Raw genomic sequence first — 25919 nt, forward strand, 5'->3', positions numbered from 1 at the left:
CATTGAATTGAAGTACCGACATAAAACATCATATGTTCCTAGGCACACTATCCTTCAGGAACAACAATCTGCTCTACTAATTTGATATCAAGTAATGAAGATCGAGAAAGACATTTTCATAGTACAACTCTCACATTTACTTCTTAAGGGAAGATTATGAAGAGCTGATAGAAACGATAAGGTTTTCTTAATTAAGGCGACTATATTTCCTCATTATTTAAGACGCTCGCCCAAGCTTACGTAGGTAATTTTTTCCCGATTTATAAGGGATGCTCCCTACAAAGATAGAAACAGGGGTACTCAGGGGTAAGATCTGATAAGATTTTAAGTGGTGCCATATTAATTCAAAATAGTTTTTATAATTCATCACAAGCCTAACAGTGGAGTCCATCCAGACGTTTAGCGTAAGAACCATACAATGGCGTAACAGCCAACTATGTAACTGATAATGAATACAGCAACGACACGCCGGTGTTTGACCTCTCACTGTACAGTGCATGCGACCTTACGAAAAAAACGTGTTGTGTCTCTTGTTTCAGTTTTCTTGCTGATAAATATGGAAGATGGTCGAGAGTCCCATTATAGATATCCATCATACTATTGACACAAAAAACCTCATCAGCACTGCACTGGATTAACTACTTCTGGTATTCCACATGCAGAGACGTGTATAATTTAATATAAACTACGTAAACCGATATGGGCTCTGATAATTACTTCTTTGATTAACCTTAAGCCTCAAAATATTAAAAACTAACTACATTTTGCATGAAATATCCACTTGCCTATCGCAGTGTTACTCTCTTATTCAATGTTTCGAAAATGTATGGTGTTCAATAAGTTTATTGTAAGTGTAGGCTTCCATCGTCCAACTGCCTTACACCAAAACGTTTCCACTACATTTTTATCAAACGCAAACATGTTTTGTTCCAACTTGTTGTTTATTTATTGAAATTAGAAACTCCAACATGATGTTGTGATCCAGTTCGGTACCTTAGAGGGCTTTGATTCTGTACAAAGTAGTGAATGAAAACTCAGTTAAGCGTTGTCAAGTGAATCAATAGGACATTAGTGAGTAATGCCGACAAGTGAATTTTCAGAATAATTGTAACCATCTTTCAGAATAACTGTAACCACTCCGAATCCCGAGCGAAAAGAAAGAGAGCAATTTCCTATCCAATAGAAAGAGCACCAATTTCAATAGTTCACGTCTATTTCCTTCAGCACAATATGAAACAATGCACACGACTGTATCTTTTACTAGATTCTGGGGATCACCTTCGCAAAATGTAGCGGTAAGTCATTGTGGAAAATCACTGCTGACCGCTTATAAAATTTTTCAAGTCTTTTTTTTTTTTTTTTTTTTATCTCATTCGCAGTCGATTCAGGCGAAGCAATTCCTACGCTAAGTTAGATCTTCTTGTCCCCTCTAAGTGAAGAGTGGAGTTGATAGGCCTAGCAACAGGGGAGAATCAGATCAACCTATTACTGCAGCAATTAATCAACTTGCGTCAAAACTAGTCTGTGAGAGACGTCTTTATTTATTATTGCAACATGATGTCACTAAAAAATCGAATGGAGTTAACACACTGGACTCGCATTCAGGAGAAGCAGTGGTGCTGAAATTCCCGTCGAGCCATCATGGCTTAGATGTCCCATTAATGCCCTGAATCAGTTAGGGTGACGGCTAGATTGGTTTCTACCAATGTTTTTTATCATCCTTGCTGTGTCCCAGCCTTTTCCCTGTCTTGATCTTATGGACTACGGGATATCAAGCCCTAAACCCCGTCATTTCCTTAAAAAATAAATCATCTTCATTGAGAACTCGTGGCAAACAAATACTTGTAAAGGTGGTTTCATCCACCTCCAAACTTCCGAAATGGTGGTCTTGAAACTGGAGACACCAGTGACAACATGATGTTACACGTGTCTCTAAAACGTAGCAGCGTCCCAATCTGTAGGTCATAATGACGACAGTCACCTAAGGAAGACGGTGAGTTGGCATCTTCAAGATTAAAATAGTTTTGGATCTTTCCTTGTTGTTTTTGTTGTCTTCAGTCCGAAGATTGTCTTGATGCAGTTCTTCTCCATAGTCTATCCTGTGCAAGCCTCTTCACCTCTTGATAACTCCTGTAACCTACATACATTTGATCCTGGTTACAATAGTCATACTTTGACCTCACTCTACAATTTTTACCCCCCACACTTCCCTCAGTTAACAAATCGACAATTCCTTGTTGCCTCAGGATGCGATCTGTCAATCGAACCCTTCTTTTAGTACATTTACGCCATGACTTTCTTTTCCCTTCAGTTCGTTTCAGTACCTGTGCACTAGTTATCCGATCTACCCCTCTAATCTTGAGCACTCTTCTGTAGCACCACATTTTTGTCTGACCTTTTTTTTTCGCCCACGTTTCACTTCTGTACAGTACACGGAAAGACTTCCTAACCTTTAAATGTACATCCGATGTTAACAAATTTCCTTTTTTTATAAAAGTTGTCTCGCTGTTGCCAATCTGGATTTTACAACCTCTGCACTACGCTCATCGTCCGTTATTTTGTTGTCCAAATAGCAAAATACATCTACTATTTCACGCGTCTTGTTTCCTAACATATTTCTCCCAGCATCGTCTGATTTGATTTGAATACATTGCATTACACTTCTTTCACTTCAATCTGGTTTCTATGAAAATTGTAAGTAAGGTTTAGGTACCTGTATTTTCCTCCCTGCTACCTCAGAATTCAAAAGAGTATATTCTACTCAACATTGCCAAGACCTTTCTAAATCCAGAAATGCTATAATCATAGGCTTGTCTTACTTTTTTTCTATCTTCTAAGACAGCTCGTAGGATTAATATTGCTTTGCATTGACCAACATTTCTCCGGAAACCTAACTAATCTTTCCCGAGATCAGCTTCCATCAGCCTTTCCGTTCTTCTGCGAGTGATTCTTGTCAGTAATTTGGAATCGTGACTTATTGAACCGATGATTTCGTAATATTCACGCCTGTCAGCACCTACGCGTACTTTCTTTGGAACCAGAATTATTACTTACTTCCTTTATAGCCGAGCAAGTACTTGGCAGTGATGTCCCGTGAACTGTCGATTTTATGTCCTCTGGATTCTGAAAGTGTAAGACCATTGTTGTTTACGAAGATTGAAACTCAACAGTTGGTAGTGGCTTCCCAATTTTTGCCCTAATGATTCTGGGGACTCCTTCTCTTTTTTATTGCTCTGATCTTTGAAATAAAGTAGCAAATACGTCGTGTTGAAAACAAAGTAACAGTTTCTTGACGCTGTTCGTACATCTACACCAGTAGGAGCTCTATGTGGTGTCTAAAACATTAACTCTCCTACATCGGTCGTTCTTGTGAAATACTCTTTCGCTATCTGCAGATGTTTATTTGTTTGCCGCGTGTCGTGACGCTGCGTAACTGACCAGCTGTCAAGTACGATGACAAGTTGACTTAGCTCCAAGACATTCCTCGCTGCGGGAATGAAAGTATGGAACATGTAAAGGTTTCCATTCAGTAAAAAGAAATACCAGAGAAGGGACACTACAACGACCAACATCCTCAGCGCTTAAATAGAGCGATTGGATTTCGAACCGAACTGTGAATCTTTATATAATAAAATTAAATAGCAATTGAACTCTTGACTTGCCTTTTTTTAGAGTTGACAGTCATCGATGACTAGCACAAGAGAGCTGATAGCGTAATTCCCTTTCTCTTCCCTGTCCAATTTTGTGTTCACTAGGTTTATTACCGCCAAACAGTAATCTCTGTGACTGAATAGTGCAAGTAATTCATAACACTCTGCTATCTGTTCCACAGACAGTGGCTCTGACTGGAGTTTGTATATAAACATATGGCAACCCCCAAACCGAACTGTGATTCAGACTCTACGGTAAAGTGGTGGCACCCACCACAGGCAGATTAAGTAAGATCCTGCCTAGTAAATTACGGAGTTCAAACCGTGTTACCTTATTTTTTTACATTAATCAGCATACTTGTGTTAATATATACTTTTTAAATATACTGATCTGCATGAAAGTAAACGTTGCTTCAGCAATGACTTTAATGCATAACTGTGAAACCAAAACCATTTAAATGAGACCCCCAAAATGCACACTGTATCCTAACAAGTTCCCTGTAACACGCGGGTTCACACCATATGTCCGTGTTGATTAGCAGGCAAGCGACTATCATTCCATATCACACACTTACTGTGCGTAGTGCAGTGAGTCACTCATAGTTCCTGCTCTTTCTTCTGCCTGAATCTGACAAATGAATTAGTACAATACTGTACTATGCATAACAGTCGTTTCTGGTGTGCGTGGTTGAAGCACATAATTATATTTACAAATTACACATTCCGGGTGTCAGCTGTTCTGTAAGGGAAATATGTAGTTTGCTAAATATCTGTTAGTAAAATCACTTCTAAATAAGTGATATGCAAAGATTAAACATTTTCACTTTTGACAGAAAAGACGCTGCATTCACCAACTGTGAGAAGGTAAGTATGTGGGACGTTCTGAAAATCGAACTTGGACTCACCCATTGGCGAAAAATGCTCTATCTATTAAATCCCCTAGACACGACTTGCGGACTGAGTCAACCTTTTGAAGTTTCAAAGAAAGTTAGAGAAACTAGCAGCAACTTAAAGCTTCTAGAGGGTCCTTAATTTGCGCCTGGAATTCAACTGACCGAGAAAGACGTTTGTCTGCTTTCGACAGCTGTCCAGCATTCAATTGGAGATGATCACAATTATCATTCCATCTTACATTTCGACTATGTGAATTATATGCGATATGCGATGCGCCACAGGCACTACATGAGGTGTTCCGTTGGTCCAGACGGACAAGGAGGATCGACTTACGTAACAGCTGCAGAGATACATACGGCAATCGTTTTTCACCGACAGGTCGTAACAACATAATACACACTTCCAACATATTTGGACCGTAAACCTTCCCAAAAAATGTAAACAGGACTGGAAATTTCGGGTTCCTTTAAATTTTTATCGTGTCGTTCAATAGACATTACTCTTATGATAGATTCCCGTTCCCTTCACCTACGGTATCTCAGAGACGTAGGCACGAATGCTTTCACAGAGTTCGCGAAGCTTTTCAGCTCCGCACCGCACTGCCGATTAGTACATAGTAACTCCACAATGTGAGACTAGCTAGAAGAATTCTTGACGGACACGATCCAGCATGCTTCCCTGGACGACTTGTGGCCAAACGGCTCAAATGTAAAGCGTGCACCTCATATGATGGCTTATGGTCTCGGTGAATATCAACCACGTATGAGTCAGTGTCAGCAGGCTCTCAGATAATTCAAAAAATTGTTCAAATGGCTCTGAGCACTATGGGACTTAACAGCTGTGGTCGTCAGTCCCCTAGAGAACTACTTAAACCTAACTAACCTAAGGACATCACACACATCCATGTCCGAGGTAAGATAATTCGCTAATGAACATTTTATCTGCAGGAAAATACGAGTACTGCCGCTAACGAGGTGCACATACAGAACAACGACGAGAAGGTTCCACTTCCGCTAGTGAATGGGACTGCACCTTTTGTATGTTTGATGATGGCATAAACAGGAGGAAAGCAATCTGATTGTATCCGACTACAGCATCAGTGATAAACCTCTGTACATTCTCTAGTCACTTTTATAGTTAGAGGCAATATTAAAAAGCTATATTCTGCAGTTTGTATTGTAAGTGCCCTCTTAAATTAACGTGACAAACTTACGAAGATGCTGAGGGAAACAAAGAACGTAAAAAATCTGAGAATAGGTCTTCAATATCAACTGTGAATCTACTGCATTGTCTCTGTCGCATATTATGCTTCATTTGAAGATCCGTGAAAATAAACTAAGAGCGACTCTTATAATTAAATGTTTCCCTGGGACATTCAAGTCTCTTTTTATTATCTGCGATAATGATCGAAGCAGACGAAATGAATTAAAATTTGTGCTGCGGCAAGCAAGAAGGCCCGGGTTCGAGTCCCGGCCGCAGCACAAATTTTAATTCATTTCGTCTGCTTCGATCATTATCAAGAGCGACTCGGTGGTTGGTGTGTTGTGGTCCTCTGGTAATTCCTTTAGAGCTAAGAGCTAGGTTCCGTTGCATAATGCTGTCTGTGTATTCATTCATCACTTCTTCACGACGGCCAGCTGTACGCCCTGTCAAGCGTTCTTCAGTGACCTAAGGACTACAACTGTAAGCTTGTTAATAACATAAAATTTCTCCATGAGTGTAAGAAACGGGTTACATCTGCGTGCCAGACCAGATCTCTAAGGAATACAGCACGCGTTTAATTGATAATACTACTCCCAGTCACGTCGTTGACTAATGCACCTCTTCTGCCATTCCAAACTTGTCAACGATGACATACCTAAAACAGAGGATCTGTAGGACACACAGTCTTGTCAGCGATATTAAAATAACTTTGTTCCTGAAAATACGTTTAACACTTCAGCTAGACTACCTTGTATTGCTCTTTGTTGTAGTATGTTCCACAGTTTGTTACATAGAATTGTATGAAAGACATTAGAGAGGTCTATGAAGGCTACATATGTTTTTAGTTTGTAATCCTATTGTTTTCGCGTAAATTAAAGTGAAAAAGCGTCGATATGCAAACTTGTTTTGGCTTTCATCCAGCATGATGTTGTGTTTCTTGTATTAACCGATATCTCACAAATGAAAATGAATAAGGTTATGTTCGCGTTATTATCAGATTCTTTCCTGTCGCTCCATTTTCTAATTTTATGTATCATTTTCTTCCTTCTACAGATTTCTACGCGCAAGTGTAACATTACATTGAAACGGATGTGTATATATTAATTTACTTTATTTAATACTTGTTGTTTATTTAGCCCAATCAGATTACTATCTTAACGCACTCTTCTTATGTGGCACCCAATATAACATGAATTAAAAATTATTACAAATCGTTCGCAGTCTTTTTGCGTAATACTTGTTCAGTTGCGTTCGTCTGAGAAATTATTATGAGAACTGTTATAACTGTCAAAATAAATAATAATAATGAATAATAACCTTTCGTATTAATAATAATAATGTATAAGTACATTCCTCAACTGCTACGCTTCAGAAAATAAAGTGGAAAACTCGCACTTAACAGTGAAGAGAACTGTAAGCTACTGGCAGGAATTTTAAGAAGCAATTTATTTGTGAGAAACAGACCAAATAACTGGAAACCTATGATAATATTCCAAATGAAAATTCAAAACTACCAAGTTTCGATATGATTAAAAGTTACGTCAAACAATTGAAACACAACAAAGCCCCAGGTAAAATCGTCTCACAGCAGAGTTTCCAAAAGTTGGAGGAGATCTAGGTATCATAATTATGAAAGAAAAACTAGATAAGTTTGGCGACGCTCAAACTACAAGGTTACGTTAATTTGCCCATTTAAAAAAAAGTGGATGAAACAAACGTCATTAATTACAGAGGAATTTCATTAGTACTCAGAATACCAGATCTTATCGAAAGCACTTCTGAGCATATTGAATTCCAAATTAGATAAACAAACTGGAGAGTAACAAGCTGCTTTTATGAGTAACAGATCATATCACGAGCAAATTCCAAACCGTAAACAAATAATTATGTACTAGTATATGAAAATATCAGATGAAAACATGGCTAGTACTTGTTGATTATAAAAATGATTATGATTCGATAAACAGAGACTCCTTCCTCAAAATTTTGGAGGAATTTGCAGAAAATTAGAAAACTCGGTAAATAACTAAACAAACACAAACACATTAGGCTTATCTGCAATTAAATATCTTCAAACAACTTCTGTCACTGCCAAATTGTATAAGGGGTCCGACAAGGAGACGGTTTCTCACCACTACTCTTCAACTGTGTGCTGCAAAAACTCACAAAATGGAAAATAGAGGAAGGAAAACAAAAAGGTAATAACTGCATATATCTGAGTACGTATATCGAAAGGAATGATAAACTGTTTCCCCTTTGCAGCCGTTCTCGTAATAATACATAGAACTTTAGACGATTGAAAGAAAACACTAGAACCTCTGAATGAGACACATGGAAAGACAGATCTACAGATATCGTTTGAAAATCCAAAATATATGGCCAAAACTGTAACTCATAAGTAAGACCGAAAACTTTGACTATCTGGGTGAAAATATAAAAATGACAAGTGAAAAACAGTATTTTAAACATAGCTGCACAACAGCAACGGTTTCACGTAATAAAATTATAAACAGCCGACCAGTTGCAATGGATAAAGAAATCTTTACCTAGGTTTCAACAAATTTAAATTTGTCTTCTTCAGAAGGTGGCCTAAGGACAATGAACATCATAGCTTACATTAAAAGGTATGAAACTTAAGTCAAGAATAGATTTTAACACATATTAGAGAGCTCTTGTATAACAAAAATATGAGAAGGACGCCTGGTACTTACAATTTTACATTAGTACGGACTGATGTATCATCGCCGTTTTTACAAATGTCTGCATAGATCCATTTGTCCAAATTAAAATATAGCCCTAAAATAGGGTTTGTCATGAAAATATAAATTAGTACATGGATGTTGCAGAGCTCACAAGCGACTGAGTGTAATCGGCCAGCGTTGTTACTCTGCGGCCAGGGCAGGTGGCGCTCATGGCGCGAACCATGTGCCGATTGGCGTACAAAAGCAACGTGTAAATTATCAGTATTAATAGCGTCCTTAGATAAAGTAACAATAAAAAGAAAGAAAGCGTTTAACACTCCCGTTATAACAGTATGGGAGCCTTAGTATCATTAATGTAGTTATACATCAAAAAGGCAGGTGGCGCTTACGCCGAGAGTTACGTACAATGGCATATACAGCCAGAATATAAAAATTACATTACAATATTAGTGAAGCACACACACCGTATATGTGTCAGAACTTTAAAATTAACAATAATGGCTCTTAAGACAGAGCCATTATTGTTAATGGCTCTTAAGACAGAGCCATTATTGTTAATTTTAAAGTTCTGACACATATACGGTGTGTGTGCTTCACTAATATTGTAATGTAATTTTTATATTCTGGCTGTATATGCCATTGTACGTAACTCTCGGCGTAAGCGCCACCTGCCTTTTTGATGTATAACTACATTAATGATACTAAGGCTCCCATACTGTTATAACGGGAGTGTTAAACGCTTTCTTTCTTTTTATTGTTACTTTATCTAAGGACGCTATTAATACTGATAATTTACACGTTGCTTTTGTACGCCAATCGGCACATGGCTCGCGCCATGAGCGCCACCTGCCCTGGCCGCAGAGTAACTACGCTGGCCGATTACACTCAGTCGCTTGTGAGCTCTGCAACATCCATGTACTAATTTATATTTTCATGACAAACCCTATTTTAGGGTTATATTTTAATTTGGACAAATGGATCTATGCAGACATTTGTAAAAACGGCGATGATACAGCAGTCCATACTAATGTAAAATTGCAAGTACCAGGCGTCCTTCTCATATTTTTGTTATACAAGAGGTCTCTAATATGTGTTAAAATCTATTCTTGACTTACGTTTCATACCTTTTAATGTAAGCTATTATGTTCATTGACCTTAGGCCACTTTATGAAGAAGACAAATTTAAATTTGTTAAAACCTAGGTAAAGATTTCTTTATCCATTGCAACTGGTCGGCTGTTTATAATTTTATTACAAGTGAAAAAGAAATAAATAATATCATAACTGAAAAACAAAAGGAAAATGTGTGAAAGTGATAAATCTGTACAATAAAAAATGTTTTCCGTGGATGTGACTTAAATATTATAATATAGCTGTAAAACCAATCGAAAACACTATTTTTATCTATAGACAAAATTATATTAGAAGTTTTAGAAAAGACTGAAAGAAAAATCTTGTGAAAAATGTTAGGTCCAGTCCTGAACAAAGATGGAAATTCGGTTTTGAGACCAAATAAGGAAGTATGTTCATTCTCCCCCAGTTAAGAGATGAGATCAGAAAATGACATGTTACACTCTACTGACATCTAAAGAGAATGATGGAAGAGTAACGAAGCACATCTACATGTCCTTCAAAACCAGGAAATTGACATAGAAAATGGGTAGTGTGTCAAGACAAAAAAGAAATGCAGGAGGAATAATAAACGCAAATTCGACAGGATACCTCACTCAACGGAGAAAAATTCAAACTAGAAGTCAAGAAATTCATAGAAGCTCTAAACGAAATGTTGTTTTGATATATTTCTATAGTTAATGAAGTGACGCTGACACCTCCTTAGAGGAAAGGGCCCATACCAACACACTAAAAGTAAAATTGTCTTTCACAGCTCATTAATGCCGATTAAAATTTCATAAATACGATTTTACATTGGACTAGGATTTCTAGAGAAGCTTATCCCTGAAGAATTCAATATGAAATAATTAGTTTCTCTATGATTTCACATTTTCAAAAATGTTGTCAGCGTGTCATTTTGGGCTACCAGGTGGAACAAAGGGGCACACCTTTTCTCTTAGCAGAGTTATTCCTTCTTTTTTACTATTAAATTGTCAGAATAAGCTTAAATTATAAAACAAACATAATTATATTAGACCTTAATTAAGTTTTATAACTGTGATCCTAAAAATTTAACAACGTCCATTCGTAAAATATACCAAAATTTATGGCAAACTTTTTCCAGGAACTAAGAATCTTACAAGTCACATTTAAATCGGAAATTGTATTCAATTTATGGATAATGTTTTCATTTGAGATAGTTAGGTTGTCATTATATTATTGACAACTCGCACACCAACTTTGTTGTACGCTTAGATGTCCATCAAAATCAGCTTTGTTCCGATTTGTACAGCTCATCCAGTTCAGCTATACTTCCCTTTCATTTGATCGGCTGAATAAATCACAACAGTAAATACACGCTGCGTCCTCTTCTTCGTTTGTAGTAAGGTTTATACATGCTACTTCTTCTTCTTCTTCTTCGTGTGGAGATGAAGCCATGGTCAAAAGACGCTTCGCAGTTTCTTGGTTTGTTTTTCTCAGTTGCTTTTCCGTCAGTACTTGCAGATGATCCAGAATTATCCCCAAGTTCTTTCCAGAAGAAGAAACAGTTATCTCTGTACAGTTTAGGATTAATAGCGGAAGAGATTCTCTGAATTGAGGAGTTTGTTTTTTGTGAGCGATTAAGATTGTTTTAGATGGGTTACGTTTCAAACCTATGTTCTGCGCTCACTCTGATAAAGCAAGTGAGTCAGCAGTTACATGCTGGATGGCTGTGAATAGGTTTTCTGGACGTCCGCTTAGGTATATCTGAACGTTGTCAGAGTGTAAGATATTTTATGTGTATAGTCTCTCTCCTAACAGACCTCGAAAGGTCCGGCGGTAGAGACCGACTGCCACGTCATCTTCAACCGACAAGGGTTACTGATTGCCAATATGGAGGGGCATTTGGGTCAGCACATCGCTCTCCCAGTCATTGTCAGTTTACGAGACCGGAGCCGCTACTTCTCAGTCAAGTAGTGCCTCGGTTGGCCTCACAAGGGCTGAGTGCACCCCGCTTACCAACAGCACTCGGAAGACCCGGACGGTCACCCATCAAAGTGTTAGCCAAGCCCGGCATCGCTTAACTTTGGTGATATGACGGGAGCCGATGTTACAACTGCGGCAAGGCCGTTGCGTGTGTGCATGTTATACTTCTACAAATTATCCTTGTGCTACTTTCGCCTCAAACCTAGAAGCAGCATCCTGTTAAACTGAGCAGGTCCATTTCGGGATGTCGAATAAAAAGCTTTGTCCGTGGTCGTTCCAGGCCGCTTCCCGTGCTGGAGTGACACCGCTTCACGGTGAAGGCCGGTGAGAGGCCTTCGACTGCCCGTGTCGAACTCGAGGCTGAACTTTTTCGAGACGACTTCTGTGGGAATCGAGACAATAGGGGAATCCGGAAAGCCACGCCGTCACCTGGGCTCTGTATTCGGAGCACTCGTAACGCTGAAGCAATCCGGAACCTCCGCCGTACTCGTACCGAAAACCTAGTCGAACGCTACACAAGAAATAAACTCACCAGAGAATATTTTGGGACAACAGGTTTCTAGCATGCGCAATTAATTTCCGTCCGTAATTTCTTCAAGCAAGAATAACTGTTGCTACTGGATTTTTATAAGAAAAGAGAGTTTACTACCCCAATATCCGCAATTAGCACATCTGCTGCTATAAGAAAGACGAGGTTTCTATTCTTGGTACCAATGATTACTTATATCTCGTGGAAGAATTAGAATTAAATCTGGTGTGGACATCTGAGTAGCTCATTACTGCCGTCCAATGATTCCCTGAACCCAGGATAAACGCAACGGTCAGCCAGTATCACATTGCAGCTGGACTTGATCGCGGGGCTATGTTACATTACTAAGAAGACTAGCTTTTTCTTTTTTCTTTTTTTTCGTCAGTCTCCTGAATAGTTTGATGCTGCCCGCCACGAATCCCTCTCCTGTGCCAACCTCTCTATCTCATGGGGTAGTAGATCTTGCACCGTATGCCCTCAATTATTTGTTGGATGTCCTCCAATCTCCGTCTTCCCCTACATTTTATACCCTCTACAGCTTCCTCTAGAACCATACAAATTATTTCCTGATGTCCTAATAATACCCTATCACCCTGTCCCTTATTCCATGAAGTTTCGGTATTGCAACCGGATTACACTGCCTCCTTGCCGCGATATTTCGGCTGATAACCGTTCAGCCATCTTCAGGTGAGTGTTTTGCGGTGGAGACTGATAGCTCACATCGCTGACTTTATACCATAAATTGCCGCGGTGCCGCAAGGTCAAAGGCAGACGCTATATGAGCGACCTCTGTCGAGTTTCGCGCACTCTTCGAAAATTGCTTCATCCATGACGCGCAAGTACGTGGATAACAGTGATACCACATGCGTCCTCTCTGTCGTAATGCGCGATCGCAGCTTTAAAATTCGGATGTCAAAATTAATAAAATTACTGTCGCTATACATCTCATTAGTCATAAAATGCTTTCTTTCTGAAAAAATTAAAGAAATCACCTGGCCCAAGCCTTCTCCAGTTGAAAACCATGACGATTAATAAGATCTTCCGCCAGAATCCGTTTTCCCTTTATTGTGTTTCAATTCCCCAACTGGGGCGGGCTGGCAGCACCATATCCGCTGCTCTTCAGCCAAAAGACAATAATGATACAACAGAAGACATTAAAAGTTAGAAAGGAGGAAATGTGACAGACAAAATATATAAAACAGGGGGAACATAATGGAAGAGAAAACACAAAAGGGATGCGACTGTAAAATGGAGATAAAAAACTTATAAATTATTGTGCCCAAAAAAACTCACACTAGAACACTTAAAAGAACACAAGGTGAAGTATGCCTGCAGCATAAAAGTATCGATGGACGGCGTAGCACATAACGATCACTGACAGCAACACTATGCATAAGTCCAGCACACAATTAAAATCAAAGATCTTGACGCACAGGAGAACAGCACCAAACACAAAAATCAAAGATCTTTATGCACAGGAGAACAGCACCAAACACAACACTGACATAGCATACTGATGAAGATAAGCAAAACACTGGATCTGTCAGGGGCATGGAGATGAAGGAAAAGGGAAGAAGGGAGGGAGGGAAGTAGAGGGGGGAAGACGGTTGGGGGCGTGTCGAAGAGGGCTGGGGAGGGAAGGACGTGGGAAGGATACAGTTGAGGAGGGGGTGCAGGGACTTGGGGGGGGGGGGCAGGAAAATCTGCTCTGGGAAAGGATGGGATAGGAAAAGGGGGGCCCTGGGGAGGGGAGGGAAAAAGGCCAGGTTACAGTTGGGAGGAAAGGTAGATGTTCATGGCGAAGTTCAACATCTTGGAGGGGGAGGCGCTGGAAATTGCCCTGATGAAAGAGATGGTGTGGAGGTGGAGAGAGGGAGGTATACAGCAATAGAGGTGGGGCAACAGGCGGGGGCGGGGGTGGAGAGGAAGGAGGAAACCAGGAGGTGGGGTACGGGGGATCAAGCCTGCGGACAGTGTAAAGAATGCAGAGATTTCGGAGAAAAAGGAGGAGGTGGGGGAAGGGGATGAGGTCATATAGGAGCTGTGTGGGGGAGGAAGGCAGATATGGAAGGCAAGGTGGAGTGCATGGTGTTCGAGGATTTGGAAGGCCTTGTAAAAGTGGGTGGATTCAAAGATCCAGGCAATGCTGGCATAACAGAGGATAGGATGGAGGAGGAATTTGTAGGTGTGGAGCATGGTGGAAGGATGTAATCCCCATGTCCAGCCAGACAGGAGTTTCAGGAGGCGGAGGCGGGAATGGGCTTTCTGCTGGATGGTCAGGAGGTGAGGGGTCCAGGTGAGGTGACAGTTGAGGGTGAGGCCAAGGTATCTCAGGGTGGGGCTGAGCTGGATGGGATGACCATAAAGGGTGAAGTAGATGGAGATGGAAGGAGTGTGTGGTGTGGCCTATGATGACTGCCTGGGTTTTGGAGGGGTTGAGACGAAGGAACCACTGGTTACACCAAGTGGTGAACTGATCATGATGGGTTTGGAGGGTGCATTGGGACTGTTGAAGGGTAGGATAGAGAGCCAGTAAGGCGGTGTCATCAGCATATTGGAGAAGGTGGACAGGTGGGGGTGGCTTGGGCATATCAGTTCTGCCAAACATTTCCACCGATTCCTTAATAACTGAATCCCAGAAGGATCTCGTCCAGGCCAAGATTATCGTGGCCGTATAATCCATGGAATGTCCTGTGGAGGTAAAATGCTTGACCATCGCTTACTTACTGGGCTGTGAAAGGCTAGTGTGGGGATCATGTTCCACGTATCTTTCCGACATAGAGCGCGCATGCAGTTATCATACTAAGGATGAGCCTGCGCCGTATGTGGAGCAATATTCGAACAGGGGGCGAAACTCGACAGAGGTCGCTCATGTAGCGGCTGCCTTTGCCCATGCCTCTCCGCTCAGACTTTTGATATAAATTTAGCGATGTCAACTAGCAATCTCCAGCGTAAAACACTCATCTGTAGATGAATGAAAGGCTGTCAGCTGAAATATAGTGGCAAGATGTCGACGTAATCCGTCTGTAATCCCGAAACTTCATGGAATACTTCAGGAACCATATCCTGTTTCTTCTTGTCGTTAGAGTTTTCCTTACATTCCTTTCTTCGCCGATTCTGAGGAGAACCTCCTCATTCCTTACCTTAGCAGACCGCCTAATTTTCAACATTCTTCTGTATCGCCACATCTCAAACGCTTCGATTCCCTTCTGTTCTGGTTTTCCGACTATTTATGATTAACTACCATACAATGCTTTGCTTTAAAGGAAGGGAGCGAGGAGCTGGAAGCGGAAATTGCCAGGATAAAGGAAAAACATCGTTCCCCAAAAGAAACCAAAATGTTATTTGCTCAGGCCACCGCCGCATTAATCAAACAAGAAGCACTAATAGTTGCCGAAAGGCTTACATATAAAAAACACATCGTTCCAAAAAGACACCAAAGGGATTCGCAACAGACTTGAGGATACATACAACCGGGAGCCGGCCTCGGTCACACGTTCTTGACGCGCACTCTGCCAGAGGGCTAAGTTCCCGCAGTAAATGGTCATTGAAACCTAGGCACGAAAGTTTTACATAAAATAAACAAGCGACCACTTCCATGAACTCTTAAGCCCCAAAAGTATCTAATCTGCAATTTTTTGCCAGTGGAGACACCATCATGACACTTTTTTCAATTACAGTCCATTTGTCCTGCGGATATACCTTAAGTGTCTTCAACACAATGATTTCCTTTGCCTTCTGCATCTGATTCTTCCGACCCTTAGAAGCGGGTTCCCACCCTAGGGTTAAGAGGCTCTTCTAAACATCTGTCTTCCCCGCTGGCCGCTGGCAGAACGAGGGTGACTCATTATACTGGAAGCCTACGGCCACCATTTTTGATGATTTATGTCAAAAATTTAAGCAGAGCCTATATTCGAACCCGGGACACAGGACGTTTAAACTACGAGTCAAAGATGCTGGCCACTACCCATCCTCCGACTCCTTTCACCCGTTTTTACCTCTAGACCACGTGTCCGCGTTAGAAGAAGGTATTAATGAATGCAACATTGACCGTCGAAAGTACAATATGTAACTTCTCAGTTCTTCAGTACCGCAAAACCGAAGCGTTAGTACGAGTAAATATCCTTCAGTTCCACCACTAACAACATCAGATCACAGTAATAAAATGTTATTGCTAAGTATAATTTGTAGACTTAGAGAAAGCTTTTGACAACGTTGACTGTAATACGCTATTTCAAATTCTGAAGGTGGCAGGGGTAAAATACAGGGATCGAAAGGCTGTTTACAATTTGTACAGAAACCAGACGGCAGTTATGAGAGTCGAGGGGCATGAAAGGGAAGCAGTGGTTGGGAAGGGAGTGAGACAGGGTTGTAGCCTACCCCAGATGCTATTCAATCTGTGTATTGAGCAAGCAGTAAAGAAAACAAAAGAAAAATTCGGAGTAGGAATTAAAATCCATGGAGAAGAAATAAAAACTTTGACGTTCGCCGATGACATTGTAATTCTGTCAGAGACAGCAAAGGACCTGGAAGAACAGTTGCACGGACTGGACAGCGTCTTGAAAGGAGGATATAAGATGAACGTCAACAAAAGCAAAACGAAGATAATGGAATGTAGCCGACTTAAATCGGGTGATGCTGAGGAATTATATTAGTAAAAGAGACGCTTAAAGTAGTAAATGAGTTTTGCTATTTGGGGAGGAAAATAACTGATGATGGTCGAAGTAGAGAGGATATAAAATGTAGACTGACAATGGCAGGGAAAGCGTTTCTGAAGAAGAGAAATTTGTTAACATCGAGTATAGATTTAAGTGTCAGGAGGTCGTTTCTGAAAGTATTAGTATGGAGTGTAGCCATGTACGGAAGTGAAACGTGGACGATAAATAGTTTAGACAAGAAGAGAATAGAAGCTTTCGAAATGTGGTGCTACAGAAGAATGATGAAGATTAGATGGGTAGATGACATAACTAATGAGGAGGTATTGCATAGAATTGGGGAGAAGAGAAATTTGTGGCACAACTTGACTAAGAGGAGGGATCGGTTGGTAGGACATATTCTGAGGCATCAAGGGATCACCAGTTTAGTATTGGAGGGCAGCGTGGAGGGTAAAAATCGTAGGGGGAGACCGACACTAAACAGATTCAGAAGGATGTAGGTTGCAGTAGATACCGGGAGATGAAGAAGCTTGCACAGGATAGAGTAGCATGGAGAGCTCCATCAAACCAGTCTCTGGAGTGAAAACCACAACAACAACAAACCATGGATTTTGCTCTCCTAGTGTCAGTAGTTTTCAGCTTACGTTCCACCGTATTTTTTTCTGTCATTTTATGCACTATGGTTTTGTTTGTTTGTAGGTAACTACTGACAAGATATTCAAGGATGCCAAGTAAGTTTTCATGCACATAATTTCCGTAACTGTAAGTAATCAAAACGAAAATTGCTTCTCTAGTTAGTTGAACTCTTAATTTTTTTATCAGACGACAATTCCAAGCAATTGCGCTTTTTAAATGTAACTGAAGTACTTACATCGGTAGCAACTGGCATCATTCGAAATGAGAAATATGGTAACGTAACACTTATTAATCTTTGTTATGCAACCTTTCGCAAAAGTGGCAGGATGGTCAATGGCCAAGTCTGTCGGCATAATACAGTTTGTGCTACTATCCCACGGAAACGTCTCGCAATGAGAATCGTATCAGTGTTTTGGTGTTAACGTACACCATATTTCAGCGCTGTTTCTGTGAATGTTCAAATTTAAGCGTCATCATGAGTTATATCAACAAAATTCTCTTTCCACCGTATTGAAATGTAGCTGAATAATTACTTCGTTTCATCTCTCTTTAAACATAATTTGCTGCAACATTTATGTAGCTAAACGTTAAGGTTTTAAATAGATACCGAAATATCTATTTGCTTATTATCAGATACCGAAAATGTTTCAGTTACCTCGACCGTCCTATATAAAAATGTTTAAGTCCTCGGTCTTTTAGCAATATCTTCAGCCCAGGTTACGACATTCTCGTCATTATCTGCCACTTGACATCCACTGCTGAATAAAGATATCTTTCAGAGTTCCCATGAATTACAGTCTTCATTTACACGCAATCATGCCGCTCCGGTAATTTTTTCCAGTGTCATTCGCTCACCTTAGGTCTTCAGCACTCTTACTTTCTTATCGCTTACAAAACAACGAAGAACTTTCTCAGTCTACCTATTATCCATTCACCTGCTGAGATGTCCCTCTCTCTTCAAATTCTTTTTCATTTCAGCATTAAATACAGTGAGGTGACAAAAGTCATGGGAATGAGCCGGTACGGCTCGCTATTTAAACTGTTTTGTTTTTTGAAACCACCTGCCTTCTCAGTGCTCGCGCGGTGTCAATATCGAGATCGGGTTGGAGTCTGGTCGCCGCATTTCTTTGGCGGGTTGGCTTCCCGCACGCCGCGAGGAGGACAGAACGAGGAAGAAGGGGGGTGGCTGGGAGTTAGCTCTGGACTGTGCGAGAGGAGCGATGCCGCTGTCGGAGGGCAAGGCCGCTTGGTCGGTGGGCCCAGCAGAAGCAGTCGGCTGGGGGCGAACGCCGTGGGCTCGAAGATCCTAGTGTCGAGGGCCGGTGTTGTCGTAATAGCGATCATCCTGTGGCCATTCAAGGGCTGAAAAGTGATTTCCTGGTTCTTCCCTTGGATTCCGACGAAGAATTACGGCAAGTTTGGTGTATGAGGTGAACATAAGAATTCTAAAAAGGTGCACGTTGGTGGCACGTATATCAGAGCTGTGAGTGGAGTAAGCTTTGCTTCGGTACTGCAGTCTCCAGTTAGAGCGCAGCCTGGGAGGAGATCTTTGATATCGGCATTGTCATCTATGTAACTGCTTCAAGTTAAATGACTGTTTTGGATCGAAGCTGGAACCAAGTGAAGGATCGAATTATTGCTTCTCTTATTAAGAAACCTAAGTCGGCCCCAGCGTGTTTAACTTTGTTATCTACAGTTATAACGAGTAATTGACACTCTGGTAGTGTCCACGAGTGAACTTTGGAGGTACTGTTAATTGTTTGTAGTAAGGGAAAGGTTGTTTGTGGAGCTTTTCAGTCAGACGCTTGTGAATCACGTTAATTGGCAGTTCACTTATGGTATTTTACTTGTCGTGAGGGAATCGCAGATAGTATTTTCATAATTTAGCTTGAGACGTCATTCTGTGGTTTGGCGTGGCTCTCCCAAGAGTCTAAAGTCCCGTATATTTCCTTACTGCCTATCTGAGGTTGCCCTGCAACATGTGTTGATTTGTGTCTTGTCTACCACACGTACTGCTGTTTGGTACGGTGCGGTATAGTCGAAGTGTTCAGTAGTACCCCATCTACTCCCTCGCCCGTTTTAAGATTTGCGAGCCGCATCCACATCGACGTATAATCCCAGTATGCAATCCGTGTAAGTTGGTTGCCCCCTGTTAACGTTTTGTATATCGTAGACAATCCTTCGCGTGCCGCTTGTGGTCCTCAAGGAGAGCACGGTGCACAACAGGACATGACCACGACGAAATCAAAAGTTATGTATTGTATATTTTTTGACGGATGTAATCACTGAGCTTAAGAGTTGATTTGTGTGTTTTTTTATTTATTTTTAAAGGAATTATAACACCTATGCTTAATTGTCATAATTCGTTGGATGTAGTATACATCACATGTAGGGAGGTTTATAGTGTAAAGGGTTTAAAAGAAACGAAAATATTTTGTGATACTGTGCGCATCGTAGAGGCTGCGGAGTTTGAGTGTACGTTGATAGTAATCAAATTTTATTGCATTTAAGTTGTTTTAATTAAAAATTTTGTGATCAATATTTTATTGCCTTTAGAGATCACAGGTGATATCTGCTTAAATTTTGGTATTGCCATGTAGTGTTAGAATCTTTTATTTAACCTTGCATTATGCAATTTGTATTTTTTTCCTTTGCTTAAAAAGGGATTTTGAGTTTTAAGCGCTGTGAATTGATTCTGAGAGCTGTTCTTTGAACTGTTAACATAATACTTCAGGAACTTTCATTAACAAACTATATTGAGTATCTTGTTGTTCATGATAACGAATGTTCACTTACTATTTTAAAATCATGTTAATAAAGTTGTAAAATTTTGAAGGTAAAAAAGGGCTTTTATTAGGAAAACGGTGCCTGTCCGTACCCCCCCACAACTTCCACGTATTCAGACCACTGGCCTCCGGGCGTTGTCTGGTGTTTTCCCCGGTATCTACCCCAGGTAACGCCTGCGGGCCCATGTCAGGGATATCTCCTAATAGTGTATAGGACCTGCTTTTGCCAGGAGTAGTGCAGCAAATCGACATGGCACGGACTCAACAAATCGTCGGAAGTCCCCTGCAGGAACAGTGAGCATGCTGCCGCCATTGCCATAAAACTGTGAAAGCTGCAGGATTTTGTGCACCAACTGACCTCTCAATTATATCCCATAAATGTTCAGTGGGATTCACGTCGGGCGATCTGGGTGGCCAGTTCATTCACCAGAACTGTACAGAATGTACTTCAAAGCAGTCGCGAACAGTTGTGGCCCGGTGACTTTGGGCATTGTCATGAAGTCCACGAATGGCTGCACGCGGTCTCCGGGTAGCCAACGATCGGTTCCGTTGGACCAGAGGAACCAGTCCGTTCCATGTAGACACAGCCCACACAACCAGCCTGCACAGTGCCTTCTTGACAACTTGGGGCCACAGTTTCGGAGTGTGCGCCACACTAGAGCCTTACTACTAGCTCTCACCAATTAAAACCTGGACTCATCTGACCAGACCATGGTTTTCCAGTCGTCTAGGATCCATTCGATATGGTCATTAGCCTCGGAGACGCGCCGCAGGTGGTGTCGTGCTGTTAGCAGAGGCATTCGCGTTGCTCGTCTGTTGCCATATCCCATTAATGCCGAACTTGGCAGCGCTGTCCTGACAGATACATTCGTCGTACGTCCCACATTGATTTCTGCGGTTATTTCACGCAGTGTTACATCTCTGTTAGAACTGACAGCTCTACGTAAACACCGTTGCTCTCGGTCGTTAAATGAAGGCGTTCGGCCACTGCGCTGTCCGTGGAATTTATTCTCAACACACTCTTGACACTGCCGTGCATCTGGCTCCCAACTACCGTTCCACTTCCAAAGTCTGTTAGTTCCGGGCGTGCGGCCGTAATCACGCGGGAACGTTTCACACGAATCACCTGCATACAAATGACAGCTCCGCTAAGGCGTTGCCCTTTTATACCTCCTGTACACGATACTACGGCCAACAGTCTATACGCATATCGCTACAGTCTACACCATTACTTCTGTCACCTCACTGTGAGTCTTCCGCTCCAGTATGTTACGTGATTCACTTGTTTGTTTTCAAGATTCCTCTGTTATTTCCTCATAGGTTGTAAGATGGCTGTTTTTGATGATGTTATTGTGTGTGTTAATATTTGTAAAGGAAAATGATATATTTGAAGACTTGTGGTCAGAGAAACAGATGTTAGGCAACAATGTCTGTGTCTGCAATGGCAGCACTGTGGAGTCGTAGAATCTTTGACAGTCAGTAGTGGAACGCTGCGGTGTGCAGTAGACGGGTTTCGTTGAGTGTACAGTCTAATGCATGGACTCACTTTTGCAATTATGTGACTTGTACATATATTATGAAGAGGAATGATATTCAGAACAATGGTTGGATAGCATACGGACATAAAAAATCTTTCGAAATAAAGAACAAGGTATTATTGATGAGGCAAGAAGTTTATTTTCATTTGTATTGTTGGTCAGCTTCACCCTCGTCACTGTCTACTTTTTGATAGTTATTCTATTGATTGATCTTCTGAGTTAATTTTGCTGTACCATGGAAGTTATAAAATTAAATGAATTTTCATAGTAGAGTCTATAACCGGTTTTATATGTTCTTTCCTAACTGAAATTTCAGAACTTAAATGTTCAGTCATGTGTTTCATTGGAATTCTGTATCAAGATTATGAACACTGTTTCCCTGGACCAACTACAGTTACTTTTAACAGTACTTTTCTAGCTGTTGAGTCTTGCTGTGTTGTTATTTCTGGCAGTACTTCATTTTGCAAGTAAGATCTATAATGCGTGATTGTTTCGTTTCCTTTGCGCAATGTTGGTTCTGTTACTTTCTTTATTTTACCAGGGCCACATGTCAGCGCAGAAATTTTCATGTGTTTCAGTTTACACTCTTATACAGGTCGACATTAGTGTCACTTTTGTTTAATACATTTACGGGTTTTTAAACAGTTCGCATCGGCCAAATCTACTGAGCGTGTAATTATTAGTTTCCTTATTTATTTGCTTGTGAATGAGATAGGTTTTCACACACAGGATTCTTTTCAGTTTCATGCAAGTGATGTGGCTTTGAGCTGACTAGCACGTTTAGGCTGTCAGTTCACATTCCCAGGTTTGCATTTACCATAAAACACACACACACACACACAAGTAAAGGCTACTCACTTACATGATATGCTTCCATTGCTCCGTAAGACACCTTCAGTTTCTGAATAGTTTCTACTGCTACAAATAAAAACTGGTGATAGGTGCTTCTTTGCCAGAGGCATCAGAAGCTTTAGTTTCAGAACCCTATTTAGTATAACAAAAGCACTCCAGATTATTTTTACGCTTTCTGTCCGTCCACAAATTGTCTTCATGTGTCGAAAATCAAAGACTCACCTTCTGGTTCTATGACTTTGGTTACGAATTTCTGATCATCACGATGCAGTCTAACGGAGGTTGTAGGATATACTCCTCAATAAACGTCTTATACAATTTTATGTTCTTCTGGTCTCGACTTATCGTTATTGTGTTCCATAATGTTTGTTGCCACAGTTCGTGGAAAAAAGAGGATATTTAAATGATTAATATGCAAATGGCAATTTTCCATTCGCTTAGAGCTTAATTGTTCATGCCTCGGTGTGGTGCGATATGTGTAGGTTTTATAATTAGGTAAACTCTGATTATAAACGCCCTCATTGATTCTTTTTCTTTCAGAACAAATGTAGTCAACAGTGGGTGATTTAAAACTCTGTAAATTCCACGAAATCTTGTTTATAAAGCGTTTGGAACTAACTAACAGAAATATCTACTCAACCTGAAGTGAATCGCTATTTTACTGAGGAAACAATTATATGTTTACGTTTGCTAACCCTTAAAGCTCTTATTATGTTTTGTTAATTTATTTTTCATTATTAAAAAAAGGAAATGGTGAATCATTGAAATGAGGTGATTATTGTAAACGATAGACTATTTCGTTGCGTTCCAGGAGACATTTAATTCCTGCCAGCCGCTGTGGCCTGGCGGTTGTAGGTGCTGCTACGGTCGCAGATTCGAATCCTGCCTCGGGCATGGATGTGTGTGATGTCCTTCGGTTGGTTAGGTTTAAGTAGCTCTAAGTCTAGGGGAGTCATAACCTCAGACGTTAAGTCGCATAGTGCTTAGAGCCATTTGAACCATTTAATTCCTACACATGTCACGTTTCATTGCTGCAATAGAACTGTCATTACTGCAGCCTTCCACAGTGCCTTAACATCACCTCTTTGGTACGCGAATAAAGATATTATTTCTCCGAGGCTGAGATGTACGAAGATGAACACCTTTGCTCTCGACTTCCTTGACGAATGGAAGAAGGTGGTCGTCGAACAGTTCAGATGGAAAAGCAGATATCGGCTCAGAATTTACTCTTCATTGAATCACGTCTCCTAGTTGATGCCACTTTATCGGTTTACATGTCAGCTGTCTTTAAGCGTAACTGTTTAGTGCGGAAGAGGGCACCGAGTGGGAGTAGAGCGTTGTGCTTGTGGACTCAGCAGCGATATTTGGAATCTGACCCCGATCATTAATGCACAGTCTAGTGATCAGATACTGCACCCCATTAATTCTCTTCGCCCTGCCAACATAATGTTGGGAACGAAATTTCTTGCCGCAACCGTGCCTCAAACCAACTTCGTGCACAAACGTATGGCAGCGATGTTGGCTCATCATACAAATCCCCAGGCAGTCGCCTCGGTTTAGATTTTCTGTTTTTCTAAATCGCTTGATGCCAACAGCCATGGCCACTGGCCATATTTCCCCATTCCTCTTCAGGTGAGGAAGTACGCCATCTCTAAGGACCTCTCCATCTATGGGATATTAAGATCAAATCCGAGACTGGATCACTAAAAGATGGAGAAAAGTTAAGATGGTGGTTTTAATGCTTCAGGTTTCTACATCGTATCCCCCCACTTAAGTCCAATGCGCAGCATGTTCACACAGGAATGTGTAACTGAGACAGTACTCGTTATATGGAATGTTGTTGGCCGGCCGCTGTGGAAGAGCGGTTCTAGGCGCTTGAGTCCGGAACCACGCTGCTGCTACGGTGTCAGGTTCCAATTCTGCCTCGGGCATGGATGTATGTGATGTCCTTAGGTTAGTTAGGTTTAAGTAGTTCTAAGTCTAAGGGACTGATGACCTCAGATGTTAAGTCCCATAGTTTTTAGAGCCATTTGAACCATTTGGAATGTTGTTCAACACAAGCGTCACGTTGAGTTGAATGTCGAGTATGTAGTCAAAACGGTGGCCATTCATACGATTTTTTAATTTTTGGGACTAAAAAAAGTCACAAAGCGCGAAATCTGTGAATATTGATGGTGGCTGAGAACTAACACTTCTTTTCGCTAGGAACTGCACTACAACTGCAGCCGTCTGAGCTGGAAAAAAAGACCCTCCAGTTCTACTGTTGCCGACGAATCCTCTAAATCCTCTTGCACAACTGATCCACGACACCCAGAGAATTCTGGGAATTTCCAGTGGTGCTGGCACGGACAATTTGCCTATGAGTAATGCTGTGAATATCAAAACAGCCAATCAGCATTGTCTTCACTTTCGAATTTGATAATCGCACCTTCTTCGGACTTGGCGAACCATCAGACACTACCCATTCTGACTTTGGCGTTTTGTGTACGTTCGTGATGATAACACCGCGTCGTCACCCATGATGATTTTATACAGAAAAAAAATTGTTCGCGTTTTTCATTTCAGTGAGAGCACCGCAGCGTCCACAAGTTGCTTTTGTTCGGGAGTCAATCTGAATGAGACAATCTTGGCACATACTTTTCTCTCTTTCAAAGTACGCAGAAGAATGTCTTGAACATTTCCTTTAGAAATGTTCACTTCTTCAGCGATAGCTCTGCGTGAGAGATGACGGTCAGTTTTCAAAAGATCAAGAACTTTCTCAGTGTTCCTGCCGGGTGAACTTTATGTCGGACACACTGACCTCTCATTGTCCTCGAACGACACCTGTCCTTTAAAACGTTCGAGTGGATTAAACAGCCGAGCGTGACTTAAAACGCTATCGCCAAAAGCCTTTTGCACGGACTCAGATGCCTCCATAGCCGTTTTAGCGAGTAGAACGTCAAATCGAGTTTCTGGCCGTTGCTCCATTGCGATTTGTGACGCAACAACGTTGACTCGCTAATGCAGGAAGTCCACCACTTAACACTGCCTACTGACTAGTGACTGGTCGAATGCACATCTGTTGCTTACAGCTGTCAGTTCGAACTTCCACCGTTGATACTGCGCTGGCGTTTTTTGTACGCCAGGAATAAAATCAGTTTCGGAGCTTATATGGTAGGAACGTGTAGTACAAATAATATGAACAACAGGAACATCACGAATATGTACACAATGAATTGAGCACGGCACTAGAAGACACGTTTTACCGAGGCTAAAAGAAAAGAAAAATGTGATTGATGGGAAGTGATTAAGTGGGCACATTGTTCTCTGTAGCTGATTACGTATTATTCCGCCATCGATCATGTCTTGTCTCTGTAAACACCAGTTACTGCTTTCCTGAATGTCAGATATCTTCGCT

General features: G+C 41.1%; 1 protein-coding gene across 1 annotated transcript in view; it reads left to right on the top strand.

Annotated features, from left to right (window-relative positions):
- Positions 1-25919, top strand: part of LOC126236078 (sodium-independent sulfate anion transporter-like) — a 190807-nt gene that overhangs the window by 335 nt on the left and 164553 nt on the right. The window lies entirely within an intron of this gene.

Source organism: Schistocerca nitens, chromosome 2 (genome assembly GCF_023898315.1).
Source record: "Schistocerca nitens isolate TAMUIC-IGC-003100 chromosome 2, iqSchNite1.1, whole genome shotgun sequence".
Lineage (NCBI taxonomy): Eukaryota > Metazoa > Arthropoda > Insecta > Orthoptera > Acrididae > Schistocerca > Schistocerca nitens.